The sequence below is a fragment of the Musca domestica genome, unplaced genomic scaffold, assembly GCF_030504385.1.
Source record: "Musca domestica strain aabys unplaced genomic scaffold, Musca_domestica.polishedcontigs.V.1.1 45, whole genome shotgun sequence".
NCBI lineage: Eukaryota > Metazoa > Arthropoda > Insecta > Diptera > Muscidae > Musca > Musca domestica.
In genome coordinates this window covers 2,312,040-2,335,354 of record NW_026712335.1, presented here as the reverse complement: position 1 = coordinate 2,335,354, position 23,315 = coordinate 2,312,040, and positions in this window count along the sequence as shown.

Genomic DNA, 23,315 nt, shown 5'->3' with positions numbered 1-23,315 from the left:
AACAAATCTAAACTTATTCTAAAAGTTGATGCTATTCCCGACATTTTTTGCTTTCATTCAATAAAATTTAAAAATTTTTAAATTTATCTCGCCTTGTACCTCATATAGCTCCCATAAATATATGCCTTTTCCGATATCAGATTTTTTGTGGACCAAATGGCTAATGCCAGCCCAAATGGACTGAATTTTGACAATACCGACTGAATTTATTTTAAAAGCAAGAACTTAAAAATTGATGAAAATCGGTTCAGATATAGATATAGATCCCATATATATGTTTCATCCAATTTGGGGTTTTAAGTCCCTCATATGCGTAACACGCACTCCAAAACAATATAGCTCAGAAATAAGTGTTTAAAAGTTTGTCAAGAACGGTTTAGATTTGGATATAGCTCAAGTTTTTTTGTACACTGAATGACTAATATCAGCCCAAATGTACTGAATTTTGGCACTTTCGAGGGATTTCAGCCTAAAAGCAAATGCTCCATATGTTGATTAAAATCGGATTGAGTGTTAAAGTCTCTCACATGCGTAATATGCACTTCACAAAAATGATATATGATACCCGACATCAGATATTGCTCGAAAATACCTCTGCCAAATTTTATCGAAATCGGTTCAGATTCTTCGTTCAGCTTCGATATAAATATTCATCCGGCCAACACGACTGAAAACCTGTTATTTTAACATGTCAATATGGCACGAATTTTAAATTATTTTCTGGACACTAATCGTTAAAAGCTTAAGAAAATGGTCATTGGTTGAGGTCATATATCTGTTAGAAAATTTACTAATATTTTTTAACTTGTCTTTGTGAATTTGTTTAATTTCTTTAAAACATTTGCTATTAACATTAAATTTTTGTTTGAATTTTTTCAAGTGTAGCACCCAAAACACTTCAAAATGCAATCAATTTAATTACACCACAAAAATGCAAGCTTAACCTTAACAATTATTACATATGATGTCGTAAGAAAAACTCTACCCAAATTAATACCCCGTGGGGATAGGCTAATTTTATGGCCTATTGAAGATAACGAACATCATCCATTGTATTTTCATCGACTCTTCACAAAGTATTAAGTTTTTATTTTCGTTTTATTCTTCGTTGAATATAATCGCATTCTATATTCATTTTTAATTTTTGCTTATTAACTATGTGACCTATAAATTCTATATACATATATATATTTTTTTCCGTTTCGGCCAAACCGTTAATATATCATTTAAAGTGTTCTAAACGTTTCTAGAGCATGACATAATAAATTGAAAAGCATTAATTTTCGACATTCATGTTCTTTGTGGACGTTCAAAATATGTGCGTCTAATTCTTTCACTATTAAGATTAATGTCTTATTAGGTGGCCGCTAATGCTAACACTGCACAGTGGTGTCTGAGAGAGTTAATCTGTAATTGGGGGTGTATTCAGAAAAAAGTGATTTTGACCGATTTTCTTTTTGTTCGGCCGGATTGAACCCTCCACCATTTGGAGAAAACTTGACAATTTTAAAAAATTTCTGAAAACTTTAATATGCAGACAAGTACCGTCATAAGTGGGCTATAAGAACACGAGGACTTCCATACAAAAATGTTTGTCATAGGCTGTAGCTAACCTTACGAACTTCAAATACGAAATTTGAAATAATTTCCTTAAATATTGTCGCTAAATCATGAAAATACTGATTATCGGGAGGTACCGTTTTGCATGGGCTATACGTAGATGTGGACCTGCATACGATATTTTTTCCATAGGTTATTGTAACAGTTAAGATATCCCAATATGAAATTTGGAACCATTCCGGTGAATAATATTGTTGAAATAATCAAAATACCTAATAACTGGAGCTACCGATATAGGGGGGCTATAGAAAGACGTGACCTGCACGGACAATTTTCTGTCATAGGCCGTGGTATCCATTACGAGCTTCAAATATCAAATTTGAAATAATTCCGGTAAATAATGAAATCATGAAAATGCCGAATGTCAGTAGGTACAGTTATATGGCGTCTATACAAAATCGTGGACCGACATGGCCCATTTACGAATTTGACCTGCCTACTGGTAAACTATACATCTATGCAAAATTTTAGCTTTCTGTCTCAATTTGTTCGAAAGATTACAACAGACACACGGACTTCGCACGGAGATCGTCTCAGAATTTTACGCTGATCCAGAATATATATACTTTGTAAGGTTTATTATGAATATTTCGAGGAGTTACAAACGGAATGACAAAGTTAATATGGACCGATATCTATTATCTTCACACCAAATCTTGCGTTAGTAAAACTATTGGGTTGAAGAGAGTCGGACCCACCCACACAGGATCCACACTAGATCTTCTGTCGATAGAAATATTGTAATGTGCCGAGTTTGAAAATAATCGGATGCTTGTTTTGCGTTTTATAAATTTCATGGTTATTCAAAATTTTAACCCATAGCGGGGGAGGTACCATATGGAGTGACCTGATATGTATTTAATCTTCACACAAGATTATGTGTTGATAAAAATATTGTGATGAGTGAAATTTGAAGAGAATCGAATGCTTATTTCGCACTTTATAAGATTTATAATTATTCCAAATTCAGACAGACAGACGGACGGACACACCTAAATAGACTCCAAATGATACACACTTTGCTCGTATCAAATGATATGGCTTATAAAAATGTTGAACTTGAAGTTATTAGAAATATAATATTAAAATTGTTGATCCTTGGTGGGGGAGTTTTCAGACGGAGTTGGCCTTGGAGTTGGAACGTTCGAAGTTTTGAAGGAATCACATGCTTCATCTTCACACCAGACCATGGGTTTATAAAAAATATTGTGATGTTTGTAATTGATCGGACTGTAACATGACATTTTATAAGAGTAATATTTACTCAAAAATTTTATGATTTTAGCGACATTTTTACCGGATCTGCGTCTTCATATAGCCCCCAAATATCGGTACCTCCCGATAGTCGGTATTTTGATGATTTCAGCAACATTATTCACCGGAATCGTTTCAAATTTCGTATTGGAATGGGTACTATAACCTAAGGCAAAAAGTTTCGTATGCAGGTTCATGACTTCGTGTGGTCCCTATATAACGGTATCTCCCGATACTCGGTATTTTCATGATTTGTGCGACATTATTCACCAGATTTGTAACAAATATCGTATTGGAAGATCTTAATGGGTACTGCAACCTATGGCAACAAATTTCGTATGCAGGTCCACGACTTCGTATAGCCCCCATATAACGGTACCTCTCGGTATTTTCGGTATTTTCATGATTTCTGCGACATTATTCGCCGGAATTGTAACAAATGTCGTATTTGAAGTTCGTAATGAATACTACAGCCTTTGACAAACGTTTTCGTATATCCCGCATATAATGATTTTCAAATAAGTGGTAGTTTTCGGACTTTTATTATATTTTTTTTTTGTTTTGTTTTTAAAGTTTTCAATTTCCTCCAATTGGTGGAGGGTATTAAAAGTTCGGCCCAGTCGAACTTAGCTTCTTTTTTACTTGTTTTTTTAATATTTTGATTGTTAGTGGGGGAGTTACCAGAAGGAGTATACCGATATTGCACATCTACGAAATCAATCTAAGCTTGGTAAACATATTACGATGTACCAAGTTTGGACCAAATCGGATGCTCCCTTCAAAAGTTATCATGCGCACCAGGCAGGCAGACGGAAGATAAACTTTAGATCGTCTCCTGAAACGGATTTGGTACAAGGAGACCTAGGGTCTAAAGCCGTTATTTCGATGAGACATGTTTTGGCCGTATCAAATTATGTATTAATACCCTACACCAAAAAGTGAAGGATATATTAAATTCTATCATATAAAGGAGGGTATATGAAATTTGCCATACATTTTGCAATACCTCAAAATATTCATCAGAGTGTATATTTTTTGTTCAACTTAAATTGTTAAGTCGATTTAGCTATGTCCGTATTTCTGTCCGAATGTCTGCCTGTTGAGCTCACAGCTTTGAAATTGGCAGAAAGGTTTACATTATATGCGGACTTGTATTGAAAATGGGCTATATGGGCGCACGTTTTGGTATACCCCACCCTTATAAGGGGGCCTCAAGATTTTTGTTATTTTGAACTTCCAACCGAATAAGCTGGAACTTGACAACTACGGTCCTCGGTAGGTCTGTTCTCTCCCTACAACAAAATTTTCAATTCAGGTCCACTAATAGGTTTATCCCCCATTAAATGATACTTCCCGGTTTTCGGTATTTTGAAGGTTTCTGCCACAATTTCCAACCAAATTAGATAAGAATTTCGCTATTTGGGTTACTTTTATAACCTCCAGCATACTATGGAGGGTATATTAACCTTGTCATTCCGTTTAGCGATGTGCGTCTGTCTGTCTGTTGTAATCACGCTATCTTTCGAACGAATTGAGATGGAAGGCTAAATTTTCGCACAAATGTTTATTTTGGCAGTAGGCAGGTTAAGTTCGTAAACGGGCCATGTTGGGTCCAGGGGTTCGTATAACCCCCATATAACGGTACCTCCCTATATTCGGTATTTTGATGATTTTACCGACATTATTCACCGGAATCGTTTCAAATTTGGTATTTGAAGTTCGTAGTGGATACTATAGCCTATGAAAGAAACTTGTCTGTCAAGTTCAGGTCTTCGTATAGGCCCCATATAGCAATAACTCCCTATATTCGGTATTTTGACGATTTTAGATGCAATACTCACCGAAATTGTTTGAGATGTCGTATTTGAAGTTTGTAATGAATGCTACAGTCTGTGACATAAAATTGTCTATGCAGGTCCACGTCTTCGTATAGCTCCGATATAACGGCACTTCCCTATTTACGGTAGTTTAATTATTTAAGCTTTATTATTCACCTTGTATATCAAGTTTCAAATTTGAATATGGAAATGGCTTATGACAAACAAAGCGTATGTACGTCTACGTCGTATGTATTTTAAGGATTTTAACAAAATTTTTAACGTATTTTATTTTTTGAAAATTTCCAAATTTGTTCAAATGGTGGAGAGTATTCATAGTTCGGCTCGGCCGAACTTACTGCTTTTTAACTTGTTTTGTTTTAATTAAAATTTACTGATATAAGGCAACATATTATTCTGTTTTCATTAATTCATTTTACTTTGATAAACATTGTTGTGGAGGGTATAAAAAGTTCGGCTTGAGCCTAAAGTCCTTTTTAATTTTTTTTTTAATTATTATTCTCAAATTTGATTTTTCTTTCACTTGTATTAATGTTTAACAAATGATGCCCTTTTCTATTTTCGCTTGAAAACACAGTGCATTGCATTCGTACTAATGTTTCAAAAAGCATGCGACCCAAAGTGTTTTCAAAAACCTTGACTTTTTAAAATATGTTTGTTTCGTTCGTTCGTTATTAGTTTCATCTATTTTCTTGACTCGGTGATTTTCGGTATAGGCCTCTTCTGCTGCTTTAAAATATAGTTTTTTTGGTGATTTAGCAGTCGAATATTTGGCAATCGGACATAGAGCTCAAGATAAATTAATTTAAAATTCATATAAATACGTTACGCATCGTTTAAAAGGTATTCAGTTAATATTCGAAAAAAGTCAAAAACCATAATTCATTCTAAATTCAAGACGAAAGAAAACCACACGAAATGGTTGAGTATTTTTGTCTTTATTTGATTTTGGGTTTCATTTCATTTAAAACAAAAAACAAAAAATCACTTAACACACATATATGCAAATTTAGCAATTAATTAATAAATTTACCCCTCCAATTGGAAGTGGAGAAAAGACTCAATTTGAGTGGTTTTTTGTTTTTGATTTTCTTGTTGTTTTTTTTTTTTTTTTTTTTGAAATTTATTCACTCATTTTTGTGGTTATGGGTTTTTTATTGTTTTATTATAAAATTTGTTGTTTTTGTTTTGTTAATTTTAATTTCATTCATCGCTTTTTGATTTGCAGTTTGTCATCTGCTCGCTGTTTTTGCTGCTGGCCCAATACAGTGTAGCGGATGCTTCGGAATTGATATCATCGGGTAACGGTTTCTTGTACGATGCACCGCCACGTAGTTCTGATTTACCGTTAGCACCGCTCGACATGGCCAATGATTTAAAGACACAAACCGCTTTGGCAGCTCTTGCACCCCGAGTTCCGATCTTAGCGTCACCATCATCGGTAGACGAAAATTCAAAACCAAAAAAAGCTGTTCGCGTTATTGTGGATGTGATACCGTCTCTCTCCACCTCCTATTCAGTGGAAATAAAAGCACCCAGCCTAGCGGCAGCTGTCTCATCTCTTAATGCGCAAAGGGAAGCCATGAAATTGTTGGCCAAATCAACACCACATCCCAAGCCGGCCATATTTAAACCTTTAGTTTTTAGGCCCGAAAAATCAGGTTATAGGTATGCCGTTCCCGACCGACATATTACAAGCTTGTATTCATGGCGTTAATTTTAGTTTATTTTATTTTTTAATTTATTTTATTTTCACACTTTTAATTTATTTAAGGAAGTCTAAATTATATAATAAACAACGTGTTTAATGTTATTTTAATTATTCTCTAAAATAGTAGTCAACAATTACAATTAAAGTGATTACCATTGTTGGCTCTTCTTTAATAGGCCTTAAATGAAGTTGAGTTAATTTGGAGAATGATGAGCAGAAAAACATCTTCGTAATAAGAAGAAATAGTCGTTTCGGCTTCAACTTAAAATATTAACAATTGATAAAACTGTGAACCGAAAATAAGGGGGTGTGGAAAATTCCTTTCGGCGATGAAAAGTCTTGATAGGAATATCAAGAGCGGTAGGTCCATAAATATCATCATTCCATATTTGAAATTATGGGCCCACGCATAACCTTTCTTTCGGGAATCCAAATATTTCGAAAGGATTTTTAGGCACCTCACCCACAATGGTCCACAATTTTAACCTATAACTTTCGAGGTGAAATTTATGACGGGGTGGTTTATTTAAAAATAGTTTCTTGGTTTTTGCAAAATAGTCAGGCTTAATCTCATAATTTTGTTTTTTTTTTTTTAACAAAGTAAATACCGTAGTATTTCTTATTCTGCAAAATAATTAGGCCTAATCCCATCATTGTTGTTTTTATACCCTTCACCATAGTATGGAGGGTATATTAAGTTTGTCATTCCGTTTGTACACCTCAAAATATACATTTTAGACCCCACAAAGTATATATATTCTTGATCAGCATAAGATTCTATGTCGATTTAGCGATGTCCGACCCTCTATCCGTCAGTCCGTCTGTGGAAATCGCTCCAGCTTCCGAACGAATTGAAGTAGATTGATAAAATTTTACTCAAATGTATATTATATCTGCAGGACTTTTGGTATTGAAAGTGGGCTATGTAGCCCTCATATAACGGTAACTCCCGATGTTCGGTATTTTCATTATTTTAGCGACATTATTCAACGGAATTGTTTCCAATTTGGAATTTGAAGTTCGTAATGAATACTTTAGCCCCCCATAACGGCACCTCGCGATATTCGGTATATATATATATATATATATATATATATATTATATTTAGGGACATTATTCACCGGAATTGTTTCAAATTTGGTATTTGAAGTTCGCAATGGATGCTACAGCCTATGACGGAGAGTGTCCATATTTTGGTATAGACCCCATATAATAGTACCTCCCTATATTGATGATTTTAGCTACTTTGTTCACCGATTTTTGTTCAAGTGTCGCATTTGAATATTGTAATGGCTTATGACAAAAATTGCCCATGCAGGTCCACGTCGTCGTTTAGGCTTAAATAAGACGGCTACATTTTGTATTTTAAAGATTTTAACAGATTTTTAACGGATTTTATTTATTTATTTATTTATTTTTTATTGCCAAATTCGTTCCAAATGGTAGAGGGTATTCATGGTTCGGCCCGGCCGAACTTACAGCTTGATTACCTGTTATAAAAACAACATTTATTTATTAGTAATAATTTTTGCTCTGCCATTGGAAGTAGAACCAAAAGTACTGCATTTCAAGCAATTCTGTTAGGAAATGAGTCTTAAATCATCATAATACCGACCTTCAGAACGAGGATAATGTTTTGCCACAGAAAGTATAACCCTTTACAAACGTTAAGCACATAATTTAAAGAAATGGTGTAAGAAAATGTGATCCAAATTTTCGAATATTGGGATGTATGTAGACAGTATACTGCCACAGGAGATGAAACCCATTATAAATTCTAATTACTGAATTTTAAACTATTCCGCTAAAAAGTGTGGCAAAAATTGTCCAAATGGGGATTTGGAGAGGAACAATTATATGGGATTTTGGAACCTGGCCTGCCTGCAGACAAAAGACAACTCAATGCAAACTCTTAGCTTCCTACCACATTCCGTTTCGACCGAATAAATTCCGGTGGGTAATGTCGCTAAAATCAATAAAATACCGAATATAAGGAGATACCGTTATGTGGGGGCCATACGAAGACGTGGACCTGTTTGGGCAATTTTCTGTCACAAATGGTAGGAACTTTAGATACGAGATATTAAACGATTCTTGTAAAAAAATTGCTAAAATCATCCAAATACCGGATATATGGAGGTATCGTTATATAGAGGCTATACGAAGACGTGGACCTATATTGTCCATTTTCAATAACAAAAGTCCTGCAGATATAATATACATTTGCGTAGAACTTTATTATCCTACTTCATTTTAGATTTATTTCCACAGACGTGCTAAATCGACAAGAATTGTATGCTTATCAAGAATATATATACACTTTGTGGGGTCTACATTTTAGAGGTATTACAACGTAAGAACAAACTCCAAATACCGAATATTTTGGGTTAAGAGTACCGTCATATGCAGGCTAAACAAAAACGTGGAACTACATATACAATAATCTGGTACTTTGAGCAAATTCCTTAGAAAAATATGACTAAAATCTGACTAAATATTGAATATCGGGAGGATCCATGCATTTCCATGAAGTTACATTACTGCCATTAATCTCATGACAACTATTATGCAGTCTACGAGCTGGCGGACATGACGGGGTTTGTCTATGAAAAAAAAAACTGTACCAAAATGTGCATTCTTCACAAAAATATATTGAAAGATATGCGGGCAGGCATTATCCGATTGAAAGCGTTATATAGATCACCAGGAGGAAATATACGCGTTCCTCGTTTCTTTTGAATGTTACAAACGAATATACAAATATATTATGAATGCGTAGCAAATTTCAGAGTTCGGTCTACCTATCTACCCATGCCTATCATCAATTGTGACCTATATGTGCAATTTTAATATTATAGGAATAAAATACCCGATGTTAAACAAACAATTTTAGATTTTTTATAGCGCATTTTAATAACAATTTCCAAAAACTCAGTCTTATCTCCACAATCTCATCTACCTATTAATTTTAATCCAAATGCTAATTCTTAAGAATCATTCTTTAGCCATTTCGTCTGGGCGAATCAGTCATTCATCTTTTACTATTTTTTATATATAACGATTATTTATTTTATTTTCTGATGGAGTGGGAGTGAAACTTGGAATTTTACTCATAAACTGTTTTGTGTTTTATTTATTTTCTTACTCAAAAAATCGTATGAGCAAAATATTAAGAGAATGAAATTCCATTCTATTTTTCAACTATAGTTTCATTTTATTACCACATCGCTATTATTTAATTTCTTTGTTTAGCAAAAATAAAATATTTGATCAGATCAACAAGATAAATTAATTAACATAAAATCTGATGAATGATTTTTGTTCGGCCAGCTGTCGCATGATACACATACATATATATTTTTTATAATATAGAGTTCAATAGCCTTAGAAACGTCTACTTTTATTATGAAGGGAAGACATATATAAATTAATCTGATTAAATCATCAAATATTTTACTCCATTTCCAAAAACACATAACGTAAACAGAAAGAGATGATAACCAAAGTTGGAAGAGAGTTTTTTTGGCTAAAAATAATTAGATAACTTAAAACAAAATGATGATAGCCTATTAAAGATAAAGAGATAGATATGGTTTCATTCACGAACTTTTCAGAAAATATAAAGCGCGAATTATGTGAATGGAAAGGAGAGAATTACTTGGAAGTGCACAACACTGTCTTTATCAATCGCTTAAAAATGTTTACAGGTTCATCAAAATATATGAAATTAACTTGCAGAACCCTTTTGCTTTTATATGCATTCAAAATTTTATTTGCAAATATTTGTTGGTTAAAAAAAATAAAACAAAATATCAACCAGTAAAGAAAGTCTTAAAGTCGGGCGGACCGACTTGATGATACCCTACACCACTTTGCTAATTTAGTAGAGCTCCGCATAACAATTAAAAGTTTTTATGGGAGAATTCAATCATACACGCTATGATTATAATTATAATTTACAGTTTAAAGGACTAAATATGCCGAAGCATTTGTATCTTTTAAATTCTGATTTGTATTGCCCATTTGGTGCACAATTAATTAGAAATCGGATAAATAAAAATATGGGAGCTATATCCAAATCGGAACCGATCTCGATAAAATTTGGCAAACATATTTCTGAGCTGTATTTGATATATTTCTCTGAATATCGTTGTAACGGAGTGCATATTACGGCTGTGGGTACCAAATATAATAAATCGGATGAACAGTATATATGGGAGCTATAGCTATATCTGAAACGATCTTCACCAAATTTGACATGCTAGCTTCTAGACTCAATTCGGTCGTAAGTGCCAAATTCCATCTCGTGTGGACAAATATTAGACGTTTGGTGCACAATAAAAGGTAAATCGGAAGAACTTATATATGGGAGCTATATCCAAATCGGAACCGATCTCGATAAAATTTAGCAAATGTATTTCTGAGTTGTATTTAATATGTTTCCTAAAATATTGTTGTTACAGAGCGCATATTATGGCTGTGGAGGACAAAAATAACAAATCGGAAGACCAATATATAAGGGAGCTATGGCTATATCTGAACCGATTTCGATAAAATTTGGCATACTTATTTTCAGGCAAAATTCATACCATTCGGCCTGATATTACACGTTTGTTGCACAATAAAAGGCAAATCGGACGAAGATATATATGGGAGCTATATCTAAATGTTGGCCGATTATCTCCAATTTCAATAGGGTTCGTCCTTGGGCCAAACAAATGATTTGTGCAAAATTTCATCTGGACAGACGGACGGACGGACATGCATAAATCGACTCAGATGTGAAAGGAACTATGGGTCTATCTCGTTTCCTCTTGCCTGTTACAAACAAATGCACAAAGGCATAATACCCTGCCCACCTTGTAGTGTAGGGTATACAAACTACACAACAATTTAATTGAGTTTAAAACATAGGCTATTTTACTTTGAGGAAATTTTCAGGAAAATAATAATAATTAATAAATATTAAGATAATTGGTTAAAAATGTAAATTATAAATCAAAATTGAAAAAAAAATTGTGGATTGCACCAAAAATATTTGCAATATGGTAATATCCAAATAAGATCAATCTAATTAACAATATCCATTGCGCATCTTCCGAAAACGAGTGTTATTAAACTCTCTTTTTTCGGCATATTATTACACGTGCTACATTTGATCAAAAATAACTTTACTAAAGAGATAAAAAATGCATTAAAAAAGTAAATTAGAATTATGACCTATTTTGTGAAATTTTGCGCCGATATTCAAGTTTTATCTGACCATATGTTTCATGAATTGAAACCGGTAAAATTTATATTTTTGCTCGCTCATACCTATCCAACACCAAATTTATCTGTTTAATTGTCAATTGAAACGGAGCTACTCAATTATCTTTTTTATGGAATACATGCATATGGTAATGGCGTTTGTCCACCTTTAAAAAAAAAACATTTTTGATAAGTAAATTAAAATAAAAATCATTTGGATACGCTTAAAAATAACTGGTATTTGAATTCGTTTAACAAAAATCCCAAATTCTGTAGTTGTTTTCTAAAGAGAAGAAACAAGTATTATTTAGTCAGTTTGCGTTAGCTGTGATGCAGGTCAGTACTGAATAAAGGGGTTTACTTTTTTCAAATTCGGGTTATACAATGAAAATTCATACTCATTGTAATTGGGAAAATCTGTCGGACGGAAAATAATGGACACATACATATCGGTGTAGGCAATTTAGTCAGATTCTTTTATTAGATATTTATTTTTTAGAAATAGTCTGGTTCGAGTTCCACAAAATGGAAACATACGTCCCGAAATTCATTTTTGCTGATATTAACTATTATTTGCACAATAATCCTGAAATCGGATTTAGGATATATATTAGAGCTATATCTAAATCTTAGCAAATCTCTGTAAAATTTGGTTAAGGTATTTCCGAGCTCTATAAGATATCTGGTACTAAATATCATTGTTGTTGAATGCATATTAGGAATATAAAGGACTTAAACACCAAATCGGATGAAACATATAACCGGTATCTGAACCGGTATTCTACAAATTTGATGTTGTTGCTCCTAGATTGAATTGGAAGAGGTATTTCCGAGCTCTATAAAATATCTGGTACCAAATATCATATTACAAATGTGAGGGACTTAAACACCAAATCGGATGAAACATTTGTATGAGAGCCATAGCTATACCTTAACCGATTTTCACCAAATTGTATGTACTCGCTTAAAGACTAAATTCGGTCGGATATGCCAAAATTCAGGTCATTTTGGCTGATATTGGCTATTTGGTGCATAATTAAACCAAAATCGGTTGAAAATATGTATAACAGATATATCAAAATCCGAACCGACATTGACAACATTTGATAAACTTATTTCAGAGCTGTATCTGATATTTGATAAAAAAGATCATTGTTATGGAATGCATATTACGTTTGTGAGGGACTTTAAACCCCAAATCGCTTAGAAAAAAAAATATATATATATATATATATATATATATATATATATATATATATATATATGGGAGCTATAGCTATATATGAACCGATTTTCAACAAATTTGACGTACTTGCTTCTAAACTGACAAACTTGGACTTATATTTGCTATTTGGTGCACAATTAACCCGAAATCCGTTAAAGATATACGGGGTGAGAAGAAAAAAATGCAACCAAAACGGCTGTCATTTCTAAGCCATTCGTTATTCCAGTGACAGCTCATATTATTGTTTACAAGCGTTCAAAAGCATTTTGGTGGGAATTTTCCAGAAAAAAGTTATTCGTTATAAAATTCAAGCATGATAGTGAGATTTCTTTTTATTTGGCTGGAATACCACAAGCGGCGTTAGAGCACTCCTGCATTTAAAAGTGAATAAATCTTTTGTGTCTCGTACCATCGCTAGTTACCGTGATACTGGTAGCGTAGCCCGGCGTCAAGGAAGTTGACGGAAGAAAACAGCAACCTCAGCAGAACAGGTTCGAAAAGTAAAGAAGCGACTTGATCGAAACCCGCGTCGCAGTGGCTGAAAAATGGCTCGTGAGCTGAAAATATCGCTATATTCCATTCGGCAAATATTGAAAAATGAGTTCGGGGCAAAGCCATTGAAATTGCAAAAAGTGCAAGAACATACACCGCAACAGAAAGAAAATAGATTCAAGAGAGCTAAAGAGTTGCTTCGCTTGGCTGAAAGATGTGAACTGCCGAATTTGGTTTTCTCCGATGAGAAAACATACGTTGTCCAGCAGTTTGTAAATAAATAAAATGATCGTGTTATCTTGCCAAAGAGGTCAGCTAAAAATGTGCACCTTCGGTTGGCCATCAGCACTCAAGCGCCGGCGATGGTGATGATGTGGGCCGCCATAACGGCCAATGGTCTCTCTCCGCTCATATTAATCGACCGTTGCATCAGCATAAATGTCGAATATTATCGCGAAAATATTCTGAAGATTGTATTAAAGTTCTCAACACCATAGCACTCACCACGCGCCACCCAAGAATGGTTACAAAATGAGGTTCTTCGCTTCATTTCCAGCGCACAATGGCCACCAAAATCTCCGGATATCAATCCGTTGGATTATTGTGTCTGGAGTATTTTGGAACGCAAGGTTGGCACTAAAAAATATCAAAGTGCCGATCACCTCAAACAAGCGCTTCGCCGGGAATGGGCCAAAATACCGCAGAGCAACATACGGGCAGCGTGTGACGGTTTCATTTTCCGTTTAAAAGCCATAATTCGTGCCAAAGGTGACCAAATCGAACAAATCTAAAATTATTCTAAAATTTGATGCTATTTCCGACATTTTTGCTTTCATTCAATAACATTTAAAAAAAATGTAAAATTATGGCGTTTGACTTTATTGCAGTTTTTTTATCTAACCCTGTATATGGGAGCTATATCTACATTTGATCCGATTATAACCAATTTCAATAGGGTTTGTCCTTGGGCAATACAAATATTATTTAGAGAATTCCATCTCAATCGTATAATAAATGTGACCAGGATTTTATTCACAAAAATACATGGACGGAAGGACAGACGGACTGACATGCATAAATCAACTCATAAAGTGATTCTGTGGAGATCCTCAAAAGTAACTATGGGGCTATCTCGCTTCCTTCTCCATGTTACAAGCAAATGCACAAAGTCTCTTACCAATATGTGATGTAGGGTATAAAAATTCCAAAAGCAAACAGTTGGAATAAATCTAATATTTCAAAGTGGATTTTTTCTTTACTTCGGGTATAACAGCTAAAGAAAGCACCCTTTACGTTGGGCCTAAAAGTAGGTTTGTCAAAACAATAATGCAGAACAGTGTTGGCTTGTTTTTTCGGGATACCATAGTATTTTGTTGTTGCAAAATGGTCAGGCTTAATCCCTTTATTGTTGTTTTTATAAAAACAACGTTTGTTTATTAGTGGAGAACGATGGTAATGTTTACCTGGGGGTAAGGCAGGGAATACCTAAGTTTCGGAAAGAGCCACCAATCCGTATCAGTTCCCTTGTTTTTGGTCAGGGATATTCTTCCCAGAAGTATACTTTTTTGAGAGAGGTGATATAAAGATTAGACTTACATGCATCATATTTACATTAAAATTAAAAAAAAGCTTTGAAGAAAATGGAGGACAAATTTTACCCAAAAATCAAATTACTGTCGCCATTCAAAATACATTTTCCAAAAAAAAAAAAAAAAAGATTTTGAACTAATACTCCAGATATTAAGTGTTCATCGCCCAAAAATAACTGCCCTCTTCAAAATGTGACGTCGTTTTGCATGAATAGGAAGTCACAGCTATTTTAAAACGTAATATTTGCACAGGGTTAATGATGTTTCAGATCAATTTTCATATTCCACCAAATTCTTGCAAACACTTTCCGTTTTCTTGTTCTTGTTCTTTTTTTTTGGTTTCTGTCAGTCATTACTATTTTAGTTTTAATTTGCCACATTTATTACCGAGTTAAGCTGGTGTTAAATGTTCGGTGATTAATGACAACCCCTTGTGTTTTGGTAACATTGCGATGTTATACATTGTGGCTAGTTCTCGTCTTCATTTCATATTTTTTCTTTTTTTGTTAATTGTTTGGCTTCTGCAAAACGGAAAATAACAATAATAATAACAACCAAAAAAAAAGACAACAAACTTTAAAAGCGTAGCTTCTTGATGTTTCATGGGTGTTGTTTGTTGGGTGCCAAAAAGGTAATATTTAATAACAAATATAATTTTGGCTAATCAACAAATTCTAATCTTCGCTTGAAATTAACAAAAATATGGGTGCAGTGGTGTTAAGTGTTGGCTAATTAAAATTAATAAAATATAAAAAAAAATAAAAAAAACAACAACATTTAACAAGAAATGTCGACATCCAATTAAACAGCATAGTTAAAGAATTTTTGTCAATATAATTTATTGTTGCACCAATCAATTTATTAACAACTGATAATAAACAAAACCACAATGTTTGACATGTCGAAAAGAATGAGAAGTTTTGCCAAAGATAGATGGTATCAAATTCTGCACCCTAATAAAAAAGGCGATTGTGACCAATTACGACTTTGCTGTAATTTTTAAGACATGTGGTTAGAAACTGCCCCACTGAGGGTTTTCCAAATGCGAACATGAACAATCCCCCAATAAGGGTTTTCCACATGCGAAATTGAACAATCCATCAAGTACCTCCCCAACAAAGTATCAAAATTTTGAAAAATTATAACTCTTATAAAATGTGATGTAAGAGCCCGATTGTTTTCAAATTACTCAAAGCGCTTGCTTTAGGTAATCGACACTTTGGTATTTTTTTGGCACTAAAAATTGCTTCCAAAATACTTCAGACCCAATAGTCCACCGGATTGGTATCCGGAAATTTGGTGGCCATTGTGCGCGGGAAATGAAGCCAGGAACCTCATTTTGTAACCATTATTGGGTGGCGCGTGCTGAGTCCTGTTGAAATGTTCAAGGTCTGCGGCCAAAATGTTTGCGTGACCAAGGCTTTAAAACACCCTCCAGAATATTTTCGTGATAATATTCGGCATTTATTCTGATGCCACGGTCGATTAGTACGAGCAGAGAACGACCATCGGCTGTTAAGGTGGCCCACACCATCACCATGGCCGGCGCTTGAGTTCTGGTGACCAACCGAAGGTGCACATTTTCAGCTAACCTCTTTGGCAAGTAAACACGATCATGTTGTTTGTTTACAAACTGCTGGACACCGAAAGTTTTCTCATCGGAGAAAACTAAATTCGGCAGTTCGCCACTTTCTGTCAAGCGAAGCAACACTTTATCTCTTTTGAGTCTATTTTCTCTATGTTGCGGTGTAAGTTCTTGCACTTTTTGAAATTTCAATGGCTTTACCCGAGCTCATTTTTCAATATTTTCCGAATGGAATATTGCGATATGTTCAGCTCACGACCCATTTTTCGGCCACTGAGAAGCGGGTTTCGATCAAGTCGCTTCTTTACTTTTCGAACCATTTCTGCTGATGTTGTTGTTTTCTTCCGTCCACTTCCTTGATGTCGGGCTACGCTACCACTATCACGGTAACGAGCGATGGTACGAGCCACAAAAGATTTATTCACATTTAAATGCTGGAGTGTTCTAAAGAAAGCCACTTGTGGTTTTCCTGCCAAATATAAAGAATTCACACTATCACGTTTGAAATCCATCACGAATAACTTTTTTTCTGGAAAATTCTCATCAGAATGATTTTGTGCGCTTGCTAACAATATAATGACCTGTCACTGTAATAATTTTAACAGCTGTCGGACGAGTGGCTTTGAAATGACAGCAGTTTGAAATTGGTTGAAGTTTTTTTTTTATTTTACTCTGTATGTTCATAGAAGATCTGTCATGAAGATAGCAGAGATCGATCCACTCCTTCTGGTACCTCCCCCACAAAGGATCAAATTTTTGAATATCCGTGAAGCTCATTAAACGCGAATTTAAAATCCGCTTCCATTTGGACTTGACAAACCTCAATATTTCCACCAACACAAGATCTGTTATAAAGATGGTAAGATTGAACCATTCCTTCTGGTACCTACACCACAAAGGGTCAAAGTGTTGAGTAACTAAAACGATCATAAAATCCGAAATAAGCATCTGGTTCTCTTCATATTGCACACCCCATTATTTATACTTACTCAAGAGTTGCTGTAAAGATGAGACATATCGGTCCACTTTTTCTGTTGCATTCCCCACAAAGGGTCAAAATGTTGAATATCCATGAAGCTCATTAAACGGACCATTCCTTCTGGTACTTACTCCACAAAGGGTCAACGTTTTGAGTAACTAAAACGATCATAAAATTCGAAAAAAGCATCCGGTTCTCTTCATATTTCACACACTTCATTATTTATACTAACACAAGGTTTGTTGTAAAGATGAGATATATCGGTCTACTCCTTTTGGTACCTTCCCCACAATGGGTCAAAATGTTGAATATCCGTGAAGCTCATAAAACGCGAAATTAAAATCAGCTTCCATTTAGACTTGACAAACCTCAATATTTCTACCAGCACAAGATCTGTTATAAAGATGGTAAGCTTGGACCATTCCTTCTGGCACCTACTCCATAAAGTGTCAACGTTTTGAGTAACTAAAACAATCATAAAATTCGAAATAACCATCCGGTTCTCTTCATATTTCACACATCCCATTATTTATACTAACACAAGGTTTGTTGTAAAGATGAGATATATCGGTCTACTCCTTTTGGTACCTTCCCCACAATGGGTCAAAATGTTGAATATCCGTGAAGCTCATAAAACGCGAAATTAAAATCAGCTTCCATTTAGACTTGACAAACCTCAATATTTCTACCAGCACAAGATCTGTTATAAAGATGGTAAGCTTGGACCATTCCTTCTGGCACCTACTCCATAAAGTGTCAACGTTTTGAGTAACTAAAACAATCATAAAATTCGAAATAACCATCCGGTTCTCTTCATATTTCACACATCCCATTATTTATACTAACACAAGAGTTGCCGTAAAGATGAGACATATCGGTCCACTTCTTCTGTTGCATTCCCCACAAAGGGTCAAAATGTTGAATATCCATGAAGCTCATTAAACGCGAATTTAAAATCCGCTTCCATTTGGACTTGACAAACCTCAATATTTCCACCAGCACAAGATATGTTATAGAGGTGATAGAGATCGGACCATTCCTTCTGGTACCTACTCCACAAAGGGTCAACGTTTTGAGTAACTAAAACGATCATAAAATTCGCAATAACCGTCCGGTTCTCTTCATATTTCACAATATGAATATAGAATTAATGATTTCTCATAAAAATGGATATAAAAATTTCGATTTTCTTGTAATTTTGGTAATACCAATATTTATACCCTACAACACTATATGTTGGGGGTATTATAAGTTTGATTGGGCCAAAAATTATGTAACACCTCGAAATATCGGTTTCCCACATAGGAAAGTATATATGGATCTTACTAGCTCGCCGAGCTGAGTCGATCTAGCTATGCATGTCCGTCTGTTCATGTTAATTTGTAATCACAGGTCGCAATTATGGTCCGATCTTCACGAAATTTAGAATGGAGGTTGGGCTAGAACCAATAGAACTAGAGCTAGAACTAGTACCAATATTTATACCCTACAACACTATATGTTGGGGGTATTATAAGTTTGATTGGGCCAAAAATTATGTAACACCTCGAAATATCGGTTTCCCACATAGGAAAGTATATATGGATCTTCCTAGCTCGCCGAGCTGAGTCGATCTAGCTATGCATGTCCGTCTGTTCATGTTAATTTGTAATCACAGGTCGCAATTATGGTCCGATCTTCACGAAATTTAGAATGGAGGTTGGGCTAGAACTAGAATAGAACCCTATTGCTTTTGGAGATGATCGCATAATATTCGAAATAGACCAAAAACTGAAAATTTTTCTGATTTTGCAGTTGCTCTACAGGTCGCAATTATAGACCAATCGACGTCGAATTTAGCACGGGGCTAGAGCTTAGGGCTGGGCAGAAGTTTTTTTGTTTTTTTTTTTGTACACATGAGGGTAATTAATTGACGAGATCTAAGGAATTTTTGTAAGACCATCAAATGTCGAAACTAATTTCATCCCAGGTCTATATTTTCAGGACAAATATTTAGTTTAAAAGTTGTAGTCGTTAAGTGTCCTGGCAAACACACTCAACCACAAGAGTACACATCAATAAATAATAAATAATTTTATTTATCAACTATGATTATAAATTGAATAGCATCCAAAATTCAAAATAACAATCATTCTTAATTCACATTTGTCATTGAGATTACATATATGAACATGAAGATAAATTAATTGTTATATCTATTAACTCAAAACGTCGAATTGAGGAAGCAATTATCTACATAAATTTTTCATCAAAATTTATTGATATCGATACTTACACAGAAGAAAAAAAAAACTCAAATTCCGAACAGAATAATTTGAATGGAATTCCCTCGACGATGGATTAATGATCGAATTCTAAAAATAAGTTAAAGTTATCCATTTGGAAACGTTTATGGAATCAGACACGCAACACAAACAAATAATAATGATAACAATAATCGATCAAAGTGTTAATACCATTTCATTATGGGCGAGGATAAACAAACATCTCAGTCAATTTTGAGTTTGTGTCTTAAGTCTTTTGTTCGATCACACTCACACACCCCAAAATCATCGACGTTCACACCGCCTTCATAATAAGCGAGCTTTGTTAACACCTTTCAAAAAAACTGACTAGTAAGCATTACCAGCATAGGCCTCGGGTTTCGGTTTTGTATTTTTTGCTCGCATCATGTTGCTACGTCTCTGGTCGTTTGTTTTGGTTAATAACCAATTATTAATGTTCAACAATTGTTAACAGAACGGAACTAAAACTATGTTTAACAACAGTCGAAACAGACACTGCTGTTTCGAGTCAAAGTAAATGAAGAGAACTCCAAGAAACGGAAATATTAGCTGGAATTGAAAACAACAACAACAACAACAACAACTACAGCAAGTGAACAACATTGAAAAAGAGAAGGAAAGTTTTTTTTCAAAATCTCCAGAAGTTTTTTTTTCTTTTTTTGAATGAAAACAAAAATAATTAGTAATTATTTGAAAAATTGTAGTTTAAATGAATTAATTGAACATGCATAGGTGCGGAAATTCGTAAATGTTGGTATATAGGAGAGGTTTTTGAAATACCTTCAATTGGGATCAATGACCGTTTAGCAAAGGGAAACGTTAAATCCCAATTCAACGAACGTTTATGTTTTATCTTACAAGCAGAGGTGCAAAATTTTAAAAGGGTGTTGTCGGTTGACGATGATCTTAAAAATACAATAAATGAATTTATATTATATGTAAAGCGAATCATTTGTGAACATGTAATTATTCCATTAGAAGTAGTTGAAAATGATAAAAAATCCGAATCTGATTTGTTTGCTCCATAATAAATGCAAAAAACTAGGCGATGTTTTTAATATTTTTGACAAAATACCATATTACATTTGGACATTATTACAGGGTGAGATAAAAAACTGCAACAAAGTCAAGCGCCATAATTTTTACATTTTTATACCCTACAACACTATGTGTTGGGGGTATTAAAAGTTTGATTGGACCAAAAATTATGTAACACCTCGAAATATTGGTTTCTCGCATAGGAAAGTATATATGGATCATCCTAATTCGCCTAGCTGAGTAGATCTAGCTCTATATGTCCGTCCGTCCATGTAAATTTGTAATCAAGCTACAGGTCGCAATTATGAACCGATCCTCACGAAATTGAAAATAGAGGTGCGTTATGGTCAGAATAGAACCCTATTGTTTTTGGAGATGATCGCACGATATTTAGGGGTTGAAAAGGACCAAAAACAGAAAAATTTCCTGTTTTTGCAGTTGCTCTATAGGCCACAATTATCAACCTATCGACGCGAAAATTTACATGAAGTTAGAGAAGGCAGAAACCTACTAATTTGGGCGGTAATCGGACAAATATCTTTTACCGATTTTTTTCAATTTTTGTCATATTTTTTATCGTATGCGATTTTTTTTAATTTGACTTAAAATTTCGAAATGTAAATTTTCTATATTTTTACACTGCCCAACACTACGTTTTGAGAGTATTATATGCATATCGCAATTATCGTTCTATCCTCAGGAAATTGTGCATGGGGGTAGGGTTAGGGTCAGAATTAAAGCCTATTGTTCTTAAGATGTACATTTAGAGGTGCAAATGTACTTAAGAAATTTATTTTTTTTTTCTAATTTTGTAGTCGCTCTATTGGCCACAATTGAAAACTAATCGACACGAAATTTCGCATCGGAAGAGAGTTAAGGACAGGGAAGAAGTCTAGCATTTTGGTTGACCATTGGATTATATTTAGCTGTAAAATGGACCACATACTTCAATACTTAACAACACTACGGATTGCGTAAATATTGGTCAAATTCTCCGGGTCAAACAACTAAGGGTAACCTCTGGGCTTTTTGATATTATTTCAAACACGAAATCTTCCAAAATGGATTTGGATAAAAGGGGACTTCGAACATATTGTAGTGTTGTAGGGTATCACATGGTCGGCCCGCACGACTATAGCTTTTGCTTATTTGTTTTTAATATTTTGAATAAAAGCAAAAAATGTGGGAAATAGCATCAAATTTTAGAATTAGTGAAGGTTTGAAGGAATTATGGTCTTCAAACGGCCAATGAAATCGTCACACGCTGCCCGAATGTTGCTCTGCGTTATTTTAGCCCATTCCCGGCGAAGGCCTTACTTGAGGTGATCGACAATTTGGTATTCCTTAGTGCCAACCGTGCTTTCCAAAATGCTCCAGACACAATAGTCCAATGGATTGGTATCCGCAGATTTTGGTGGCCATTGTACGCTGAAAATAAAGCGAGGAACCTCATTTTGTAACCATTCTTGAGTGGCGCGAGCTGAGTGTGATGGTGCTGAGTCCTCCAAGGTCTGCGACCAAAATATTTCCGTGCCCAAGGCTTTAATGCACCCTTCTGAATAGTTTCGCGTTCATATTCAGGATTTATTCTGATGCCACGGTTGATTAATACGAGCGGAGTGCGACCATCGGCTGTTATGGCGGCCCACACCATCACCATGGCCGACGCTTGAGTTCTGGTGGCCTAGTGGCCAACCGAAGGTGCACATTTTCAGCTGACCTCCTTGGCAAGTAAACACGATCATTTTGTTTGTTTACAAACTGCTGGACAACGAATGTTTTCTCATCGGAGACGGAGAAAACCAAATTCGGCAGTTCACCACTTTCGGCCAAGCCAAGTAACTTTTTAGCTCTATTGAGTCTATTTTCTTTCTGTTGCGGTGTCAGTTCTTGCACTTTTTGGAATTTCAATGGCTCATTTTTCAATATTTGCCAAATGGAATATTGGCATATGTTCAGATCACGAGCCATTTTTCAGCCTCTGCTACACGGGTTTCGATCAAGTCGCTTCTTAATTTTCGAATTATTTCCGCTTGTGTTGCTGTTTTCTTCCGTTCACTTTCTTGACGTAGGGCAACGCTACCAGTATCACGGATGGTGCGAGATGCAAAAGATTTATTCACATTTAAATGCTGGAGTGCTCTAACGATAGCCCCTTGTGGTTTTCCAGCCAAATATAAAGAAATCACACTATCACGTTTGAATTCCATCACGAATAACTTATTTTATTTTCTGGAAAAGTCTCACCAAAATGCTTTTGTACGCTTATATACAATATAATGAGCTGTCACTGGAATAATTTTAACAGCTGTCGTAGGAGTGGCTTAGAAATGACAGCAGTCTGAAGTTGGTTGCAGTTTTTTCATCTCTCCCTGTATATGGGAGATATATCCAAATATGAAGCGATCTTGATAAAAGTTTACAGAAGTATTTCTCGGCTGTATCTGGT